Source organism: Pinus tabuliformis, chromosome 8 (assembly GCF_031772625.1).
Source record: "Pinus tabuliformis cultivar Carrire ecotype Pingquan chromosome 8, CPIR1, whole genome shotgun sequence".
NCBI classification, from domain to species: Eukaryota; Viridiplantae; Streptophyta; class Pinopsida; order Pinales; family Pinaceae; genus Pinus; species Pinus tabuliformis.
This window is the reverse complement of record NC_142294.1, coordinates 53,180,750-53,191,959: the sequence shown is the minus strand read 5'-3', so window position 1 is coordinate 53,191,959 and position 11,210 is coordinate 53,180,750. Positions and strand designations below refer to the sequence as shown.

The following is an 11,210-nucleotide window of genomic DNA, read 5'->3' as shown; positions in this document are numbered from 1 at the left end:
AACATGCCAAAGAAATTTGACTCGTTCCATTTAAAGTTCAAGACTCGTTCCATGAAAAGCATGCCAAAGAAATTTGACTCTACTTTCTAGACTCGTTCCATTTAAAGTTCAAGTTCCGAATAAAAGCAAATTAGCCGTCTTTCGTTGAAACCTAACGCCTACGACTGCTGTTAAGTTTCAACTGCTCACCGCCTACATATATGCACACGCCTCTCGCTTGACTCAACCCGAGGACGTTGGAGTTCACTGCTGCAGAAGAAGAAATAGAAGCAGCAAGTAGGTATAGCTTTGAGTTTTGGTGTTTTCAGATGGAGATGTCACAGACGGTGGTGAAGGACGCTCCCGGCTTCCTTAAAATATACGCCGATGGCTCCATTTCGCGTTATGAGCAGCCACTTATGGCTGCGTCGGAGCTAGTACCGATGAAGGGCGCCAGGTCGAAGGACATCGTCATTGACGCCGCCACGGGTGTCTGGGTTCGCCTCTTTCTGCCGGATGACGTGCTCCACGGCCAGAAACTGCCGCTGCTTTTCTACTTCCACGGGGGTGGATTCAGCCGCGGCTCCACTGGCTGGAAAATCTTTCATTCATTCCTGAGTGACGTGGCCACGACGGCCCGAGTGCTGCTAATCTCCGTCGAATACCGTCTGACGCCCGAGCATCGCCTCCCCGCTGCTTACGACGACTGCTGTCATGTGTCAACGTGAGATTGAAAAGGACGACGAAAGTCTGTTTCAATAGGAAAGGCCTATCGGCCTAATGATTTTAATTATCAGGCGATATTTATTTAGATGCAATATATTGAATACAATGTAATTATCAATACTTGGAAACTCTCTTGGAAACTGTTTTCATCACATTCATTAAATTATGTAACATTTTTTCATTATCATAATTATAATTATTAGCTTTTATGAATTACATTTAATTATAAGAGATATTAAAAAAAAGTTATATCACTAATATTAATTAAAAAAGAGAGTATATCATTAATATTAATTAAAAATAAAATTAAAATAATTACGTCTAGACGCGCTCTCCAGCTCAGTATGGTAGAGCTGTTGTAATGTAGCGTTTAACATTTTGACTAAATAAAATTATATAAAATTAAAATTAAAATTAAATTAAATTAAATAAGAAATTAATGTAATATTGTAACTTGTTCAAAATAAAATAACAAAATAAAAATAGCGTGATGGTATTGAGAACCTATGATATTGACCCGTGATATTTATATGAATATAGTCTATTTAAGGGGGGGAATTAAACCAGCATAGATCCATCTTAACTTTGGATCTACCAAGCGCCCATAGTTATCAAATATCTTGATATGCAAACCTCTTTTAGAGTGAAATGAGATTTGATCCCTCTCGGCGCGTGGTAGATCAGGGGTTAAGATGGATCTAGGTTGGTATTATTTTAAGTAGAGTCTAAAACTAATATTATTTTCAAGTTTGTATAATAAAATTATGAATTTCTAAAATTGAAATGTACTTTTATATTTAAATAATTATGAAAATTAGATTAAAATATTTTTTCACTAATATTTATAATTGGTGTAAAAGCGATTTTGAGAAAACAGTGTGAAAAAGAGGTGAAACATCCCACTTTTAAGTTGAACACTTCACCCATCATTAGGGACAAGAAATGGGTGAAGTGTTCACTCGAAACATGGGACGTTTCACCTCTTTATCACACCTCTTTCTCCAAAAAATCACTTCTACACGACTAACAACTAACTACTATGTAAATATACATTCAAAAATATTTATAATTGACGATTTCAACAAAATTATCTATTATTAATTTTATTTGAATAACAATACATTTTGTTTCACAAATATATCACTTTATGAAGATGACCTCTAATAAAATAAAATAATATAATAAAAATTACATGAAAATGCCATCCAATACAATAGAATAATATAGTAAATAATGTGATAACTTTGATGGAGTGCTAACATATCCAGAATCATCAATGTCACAAAAAAATAGTGTTTGTGTTGTTGGAGCTCACTTGAGGGATACGTTACCACTTAGCTTTGTTAAATGTAGCTCTCCCTTATTTTATGCATTAGAGAGCTAGCACTAGGCATTAGGAGGTTACCAAATAGATTTTTCACCTTATTTTGCTTTGATGCAAGAAAAAGAGTGTAATAGTACTTGATAAACATCTACTTGTTGTTCTCCTTCAGTCTCTGCTTTGCCATAACACCATCCACATCCAGTATGCAGTTACCCAAGATGAAAACTAGGCACGTTTCAGGTTAACATGCCCGTTGCTCTTACGTTATGTGACTATAATGGGGAAATTGCTTGCTCGAATACCTAAAATTCATAAGCTCGATCATGAAAGTTAGAAGAAGTCGGTTCTAGATCTTGAAATGAACCTGTAACTGCACAATCAATAGAAAGTGTTGGGTATTGATTATGAAGGTATAGATTTGGCTCTGTAGGGCTTTGCCTTGTGAGGTCTTTTCCCGTGCCTCCCATTTTGAAATCAGATCTGGACATTCTATCTCTTCTCATTTCCCCAGTATTCATTGACGAGAAGACCCTCTAGAGGGTACATTAATGTCAGGATTTTCAACCCTGAGCTGAGTAGACTATAAAATAATGTCGGGATTTTTAACCCTCAGCTGAGCAAACTGTAAAATAATGTCAGAATTTTCAGCCCTGCATAGTATAGGTTTTCAATTTCATTATGATCGTCTTCCTCATTTAGTCATGTGGCTTTGAGAAAATTGTGTGAAAAAGGGGTGAAACGTCCCACATTTAGGTTGAACACTTCACCCATCATCAGGGACAAGAAATGGGTGAAGTGTTCACCCGAAACGTGGGACGTTTCACTTCTTTATCACATCATTTTCTCCAACCTATGTTATTGATCCATGGTATTCATGTGGAATGTATTCTATTTAAGGGGGAATTAAACCGACCTAGATCCATCTTAACTCTGGAGGGATTAAAATTTCTTGATACGCAAACCTCTTTTAGAATGAAAAGAGATTTGATCCCTCTCGGCGCTTGGTAGATTCGGGGTTAAGATGGATTTAGGATGGTATTATTTTAAGTAGAGTTTAAAATTAATATTATTTCAAGTTTGTGTAATAAAATTATGAATTTCTAAAATTGAAATGTATTTTTATATTTAAATAATTATAAAAATTAGATTAAAATATTTTTCGCTAATATTTATAATTGGCATAGAAGTGATTTTGAAAAAATTGTGTGAAAAAGAGATGAAATGTCCCACGTTTAGGTTGAACACTTCACCCATCATCATAGACAAGAAATGGGTGAAGTGTTCACCCGAAACGTAAGACGTTTCACCTCTTTATCACATATTTTTCTCCAAAAATCACTTCTACACCATTGTGTTCACCTGAAACATCCCACGTTTAGGTTGAACACTTCACCCATCATCAGGGAAAGAAATAGGGAAAGTGTTCACCCGAAACATAAGACGCTTCACCTCTTTATCACATAGTTTTCTCAAAAAATCACTTTTAAACAACTAACAACCATAAAAATATGATTAATGATTTCAATAAATTTATATGTTATTAATTTTATTTGAATAACAACAAATTTTATTCCACAAATATATTACTTTATGAAGGATGACCTCCACTAAAATAAAATAATATAATAAAAATTACATGAAAATGTCATCAAATACAATAGAATAATATAGTAAATAATGTGATAACTTGAGGGAGTTCCAACCTATCTAGAATTGTCAATGTCAGAAAAAAGAAGAAGAAGAAAAATCATATATTACTCATTTGGAGCCTAGCGTTTGTATTGTTGGAGCTCACTTTGTTGATTTCAGGAAAGCGTTTGACTCGGTTCCTAGGGATAAACTTTGGCAAAGAATGGAGGAACTTGGGGTTCCTAAACATTTGAGAGCAGCTGTGCATAGGCTGTATGAAGAGGTGAAAGTCAAAATTAGAACTTCGGCAGGCATTTCTGAAAGTTTTAGAAGCCATATCGGGGTCAATCAAGGTTGCCCACTGTCTCCTACCCTTTTTGGTTTATATATCGACAAGCTTGAGGAGTGGTTAAATTCGCAAGGGGGTGATGGTATCTATTTGTGCAAGTTTGTTATAAGGCTTATTTTGTATGCAGATTTCCTTATTCTGATTGCTAAATCGACGCTTGGTTTGCAAGAGCACTTATTATCCCTTGAGCATTTTTGTAGAAGTGTGGGGATGCAAGTCAATATCAGCAAAACGAAAGTAGTGGTCTTCTCTAAGAAAAAAAACATAACCAACATAAGTTCTACTTTGAAGGCAACATTCTGGAAGAAGTTGCGGAATACAAATACCTCGGAGTTGACTTCAACAAAAATCTAAGCTGGAATGGTTGTAGAAAGAAAAGAACTTTGGGGGGTTGGAAAGCATTTTATGCTTTTCAAAATAGGTGTAGAGAGGCAGAGTTATGGGACTGGAAGACCACTCAAACTCTTTTTGGGCTTCTAGTGATTCCAGTGATTCTATATGGTTGTGAACTGTGGGTTAGCAGTACTTCCGACATGCAGTGGAGACAAATTGAGAAAATTCAGAAGCGTTTGATTACAAACAAATTTAAGATTAAAAGTGCAGTGCCTTATGATATCTTGTTAAGTGAAACAGGGGCTGCTCCTATTGAAGCAATTGCTATGGTGCGAGTCATAAGTTATTTAAAAAAAATTGAGCAAATGGAAGAGGATAGATGGCCTAAGGTTGTCTTTAATGATAGATTGTGCAAGAGCAAAAAATCTTGGATGCAACAAAATAACAAATGGTTTAGTAAATGGGATATTTGCTTGAATGCGTGCCCCATAAACAACAAAGAGATAAAAGCTTTTGTTATGGAAAAGTTCCACAAACGTACTTGGGAGAAGGAGCTAGGAAGAAAGAAAAATTACTATATCGAAGTGTTTAATCCCACTCATAATCATCAACCAAAAGCATACATAGAGGCCAATATCTCTTGGAGAGCCAAAATTCTTATTTCTCAGTTAAGGACTAATTCTCATCAACTCCGTTGTGAAACAGGGCGCTGGAAAAGGCCAAAGGAAGTGTGGGAGGAAAGGGTATGCATTTTTTGTTCTTCTGGAAAAGTGGAAACAGAAAAACATTTCATTTTAGAATGTGAGGCCTTCAAAGACAATAGGGAAAGTTATGCAGATACACTGGCAGCTAGCTCTTGGGATAATCTATTTAACGAGGGGTTTGTCGAGAAGACTGGAGCATTTATTGTGAAGCTTCACAAAAAAAGGGCCGAATACATCAAGCAGATGAAAAAGCTATCTGTCCCATAGGCGATCTTTAGCCTCGTGGACATTAAAATAATTTCTTTCTTCTTTCTTTCCTTACCACTTGGAGCTTTGTTATATGTAAACCTCCCTTATTTATGCATTGGAGACCTAACACTTGCATTAGGGTTTACTTGATAGATTTTTCACCTTATTTGCTTTGATGCAAGCAAAAGAGTTTGATAGTACTTGGAAAACCCAGTGCTTTATGGGGTGGGAAGGTCTAAAAGAAAGTTGGTCCAACTTTTGATTTTGGTTTCTTGCAAAGATTACAAAGGATAGGAATCGATAAGGATAAGGATGAAGGCCACCATGACCATGAAATTCATCCACTCGTTGCTCTCCTTCAGTCCCTACTCTTGCCATAACACCATCCACATCCAGTATGCAGTTACCCAACATGAAAACAAGGCACGTTTCAGGTTAACCTACCCATTGCTCCTGCGTTTTGTGACTATAATGGGGAAATTGCTTGCTCGATAAGTCAAATTCATAAGCTCGATCATGAAGGTCAGAGGAAGCTGGTTCTCAATCTTGAAATGGACCTGGAACTGCACAATCAACATAAGGGTGGGTCTTGATTGCGAAGGTATAGATATGGCTCTGTAGGGTTTTGCTTCGTGAGGTCTTTTCCTGTGCCTCCCATTTTGAAATCAGATATGGAAATTTTACCTCTTCTCATTTCCCTAGTATTCATTGATGGGAAGACCCTCTAGAGGGCTCTTGAAAAGGATTTTTAGTCCTCAGCTGAGCAGACTGTACAATAATGTCAGGATTTTCAGCCCTCCATAGTATAGGTTTTCATTTCTTTATGATTGTCTTCCTCATTTAGTCCTGTGGATTTCCAGGGCTTGTTCTTCAATGAAAAATTATTCCCATGCAGGTGGCCTATCTTATCTATTGCAACCAGAACGGATCGAGGCATGCTACTGCGACCATGTTGTCCAACCCAACCCTCTCTCTCTGAAACCCTCTTCACCTGCAAACTGAATACTCATCCAACTCACTGACCCATCCACCCATTTTCCTGTAGTCACATGGTAAAGCTGATCACGGCATAAGATGACTCCGCTATGACTCCGCTCGCCACTAATGGATCAACAACAATGGATCAGTGAAGACTCGGGGGACAACAATGGTTATATGACCACATAGCCAGATTTTTGATCAAGCTTACGGGATTTCGCATATCTGCGTAGAAGTTTATTAGATTATTTGCTTATAAGTTTATAAGTTATGTTTACAAGCTCGGGAAGCTCAGGAGCTTATCTGATTATAACTTGATCCGCTGATAATATGATAAGTACATAAGCTAATAACTTGATAACTAGATCAACAGTAAGCTGATAAGATGATTATTAGATGCGCTGATAAACCTATAAATTAATAAGCAGATCAAAAGATAAGATAATCTGTTGATCCTCTGATAAGCCAAAGAGCATATACCAGATAAGAAAATCTGCTGATACCCTATAAGCAGATCAACTAACAACTGATAAGCATAGGCTGCTACTTTGATAACATCAACTGATAAATTATAAGCACATCAGACGATAAGCAGATAAGATGATCTGCTGAAACGTTGATAAGCAGATCTTGTGATATGTTTATAAACAGATATGTAGATCACTAGATTGGTAGATAAGCTGATTTGCTGATGACCTGATAAGCTAACGTGTATCAGTAGATAAACTGATAAGTTGATAAGCATATCCCCAGAAAAGCAAACAGATGATAAGCAGATAAGCATATCATATGATAAATTGATAAGCAGATGAGCTGATAAATTGATAAGTAGATCAGATGATAAGTAGATTAGGTGATATGTTTATAAGCAGATCAGATTATATGCTGATAAGAAAATCAGGTGATACGCAGATAAGGTTATACGCAGATAAGCAGATCAGTAGATAAGCTGATATGCGATAAAATAATCAGCTGATAAACGGATATGTTGAGTAGCTGATACGCGGATACGCAAATAGCTAATCAAATGATAACCAAGTAATCTGATTAGCTAATAAGCTCAGCTCATAATCTGATAAACTAATGTACTGATAAGGTCATAGTATGATGAACTAATATGTTTATATAAGCAGATTCGTTCTATTATATCAGATCCCGTAAGCTGTGTGAACCCTAGCGACTGCCATTATCTGCAAGATAGCCTTCGGCAGAAAGTATTCTGACCAACAGTTAATTGAAAACATCAAACAAAGTTTTCTTTTAGCCTGTGCTTTCAAAATGGCAGATTATATACCGTACTTGGTGTGGTTGGATTTGCAAGGTCGGGGATGGCGATTCAAGAAGATACACAGGATAGTAGACCATTTCTTCCGTAATGTAATAGAGAAACACATTACATTGAATCAGGGTTGAATCCAAAGCAGATCCGCCTCCTTATTTGAGGTGCGGAGGATGTGAAAGGAGGAGGAAGAGGTAAAGAAACCCAGCAAGCCCCGCAACCTCTGGAGAGTGTTGTTGAGATCCGGATTGCTTAGGTGCTCTTCTGAGTTTATTGTCTTTATCAAGAGCTCTAAGTCCCCAAAGACCTGAAGAGCTGTGTGGCCATGCTCCTGAGCAATCTGGCAGTCTTTGAGAAGCCTGAGAATTTCAACCTGATTATTTGTGCTCTGTCCTACACCCCAGCTGTATTTATATATACGGGAGCCATCCTGAGAGTAGACCACTCCACTTGCACCAGAGATCCCTGGGTTGCCTTTGGAGGCGCCATCAAAGAAAACTGTTACCTTTCCCTGCTTCCTCCACCAGGTTTGGAACTCTGCATCAGGTGTTCTGATGCGCCAAGTAGGATTGAATGTGGGGTGAGTAGGTACTTCCTTGCTGACCCGAGTGAAAAGGAAACCCAGCTAGCTTCGTTCTTTAGTTATGAGGGTATCATCTAACTTGCTGGGGTAGTTCCCAAGAGCTTCTATCAAGGATGCCTTAGCTCTGGCTACAACAAACAAGGGAGAGGACGATACATTGTTGAATATCCAATTATTTCGGGCAAGCCAGAGCTTGAAGCAAATGAACTTGGGAATGGAGTGCCAGATCCGATTCCACAGAGAATGTGCGCTAAGAGCCCTAGGGTACTTAGTAGTCCAGGTGGAGAAAAGTTCCATGACTGTGCACTGGAGAGGGGCGAGTGCATTGAGACCATGAAGGACGAGAGCCCATACCGATTGTGCAGGGAATGCATGGATTCTTGAACAAGTATCACATTATCTAAAATATGTCTTCCTGCTACGAATCCTCCTTAATGGGAGAAAGGAGCTTGGATAATAGAGGTTTAATTCTGTTTGCGAGCAATTTAGCAAGAATTTTGTAAGAGACATTACAAAGTGAAATGGGTCTAAATCTAACAAAGGCAGCCAGATTCACTTCTTTGGGTATTAGGGCGAGAAAGGTGGATTTGGTACTGCATCCCACTTTACCCTTTTTTTGAAAATCCTTTGCCATTCTTAGTAGGTCAGATTTGATGATTGTCGAACAAGCTCTGTAGAAGTGTGCCGAGAAACCATCTGGGTTTGGGGCTTTGTCATGGTCCATGTCCCAAATTATATTACTGATTTATTCCTTAGTGAAGGTTTTCATAAGATTTGAGTTATTCTCGTCGTTGACCAAGGAAGGGATCTGGGAGAGGACGTCATTGGAAATCGCCTCGTCTCCTATTCCATCCTCTGTGTATAACTGCTAAAAGTGAGTTTCAGCAACTTCTTTAACTTGGGCGAAACCTTTGGTGACTGTCCCATCTGTTGAGGTGATTTCTGAGACGTGATGCCGGGAGAGGCGTGCTCTGAATTTCCTGTGGAAGAAGGCTGTGTTTCAGTGACCTGCTTTCAACCATAGGCTTCTGGACTTAAGCCTCCAGGATTCTTCTTCTTTTCTGAAAGAGCTGAAAGAAGCAAGTTGGGCTACTTGTTCTTTCTCCAATTCATATGTGGTTACGTCTTTGTCCTCCATCTCCAACTGTAAATCTGCTAACTGTTGGACAGTTTCTTTTCTATGTGTGGTGAGGATGTTTGGAGGCTTTTTGACCCACTCTTTTAGAGCTGCTTTGGTTGCTTTTATTTTTTGCTCCCAAACATAACTGGGTGACCCGGTGATCGTGATAGACCAGGCCTTGTCAACGACTTCCATAAACCCTTCCTGCTCTATCCACAAAGGGCTGAAGCGAAACGGTATAGGCCCCAAGTTTTCTTCCTCGTCCAGTTGTAAGAGGATGGGTTTATGGTCCGAGGTGAGCTTTGGTAGGATTCTCGTTGATACTATTCTCTTATCCATCAAAAGAGTGCTCTGCTCTAGGAATCTGTCAAGCCTAGCTGAGATGTGAGCCGCCCTTGTTCTGTTGTTGGTCCAAGTGTATCTCCCCTTTTTGGGTTTAAGATCAAGAAGATCCCACTGCTGAATTATGTCCTCCACAAGGGGTAGCAATGGATCTATGTTATTGTTAGCCCCTCTTTTTTCTTTTGGGTCAAAAATGATGTTTAGATCTCCTGATATTACAATGTTCATGGGAGAATAACATTCTACAAATCTATAAGTGTTTGCCAACACTCTTTTTTCTCCAGGTAAAGAACAAGAACATAAAGATTAAACAGGGCGAGAGTGGGCTTACTTGCTTTATGTTGAAGTTCGATGTAAATCCAATGTTGAGTCTCGAAGGAATTCTCCAGCTGGAACAATTCCTCCATCCAGACTGTGACAAGTCCTCCTGCGGTTCCCCTTACGCTTACGGCCACCCCAGCTTTGGTCTTCTAGTTCGTTCTGCTTAACTCAAGAAGGGCTTTCCCTTCTATTTTTGTCTCTTGGAGCATGAGGATCTCTAGGGTTTCTATTTTCATGAGATCTTTAACAACTGCAGTCTTCAAGTGGTTCCCCAAGCTTCTATAGTTCCAAGAGACTATACGCATTATTTATTTGGGGTAGTGGAAGAGAGGCCTCCCTTTGGTGGCCGTGCTCTGGTGTTTCGACTTATGGACATTTCTAGAGTGGACTGACTTCCTTGAATTTTTTGCCTCTCTGCTTCTTCCTCTCTTGCTTCCTTGAGGGATTTCTTCCCTGCCCACTTCGAGGGCCTTTCAATTGTCTCCTCTTCCAATGAGCCTGTCAATTCCAAGGGCTTCTTTCTTATCATGTCTGCATAAGAGGATGGCGGAGAGCCTCTTTCTGGGGAGTCATTTTGGGCTAGGGAGGCCCTTGCATTTCCTTCCTCGATTAATGAGGGGTTTGCTTGCTGTTCTACATAACTTTCCGTAATAGGGGTTTCTTCCTGTGTGCTGAGAGTTGCAAAGGAATTTGAGGGGAGGTCTGTTCTAGGGGGTGTTATCCCTTCCGGCTATAGTTCTGTGGATGGCACACTGGTTCCCGCTTGTGCCCCTTTCCCTCTCGATCGTTGTGCTGCTTTGATGAGGCCGTTTTTTGCACCGTTGTCTATTGGTCTCCTTTCATTTTCTCTGTTTATTCTTCGGCTTTCTTTTTACAGTTTCTTGTAAAGTGCCCGTATCCATGGCAATGACTGCACTTGAAGGGCAGTTGCTCGTAATCCAGTTCTTGCACATGAGTCCATTCTGCCACTGTTAGTTTTATAGCTTCTGGAAGTCCAAATTCCAAATCAACCTTGACACAAATTCTAGCACAGGAGTATTGTCCCTTCCTGTCAGCTCTGTTAATGTACTTTCCAAGGGTGTCTCCAATGGTTTCTAAAGTCTTCGGGCTCCAACAGTGCAAGGGTAAATGAGGGAGGCGCACCCAGACAGGTACATCCAAGAGCACATCTTGGGTTGGATCAAAGTCTAGAGTCCATTTGTTTAGGTACAGGCCCTGGGGTCCCATGAAGTATGGCCCGTTTCTAAAGATGACGTTCCTATCTTTAATGCAGTAAAAAATGAAAACGAAATAA

General features: G+C 39.3%; 1 pseudogene; it reads left to right on the top strand.

Moving 5' to 3' along the window:
* Positions 1-308: 308 nt before the first annotated feature.
* On the top strand, positions 309-707 carry LOC149234108 (putative carboxylesterase 6 pseudogene; annotated as a pseudogene).
* Positions 708-11,210: the final 10,503 nt, after the last annotated feature.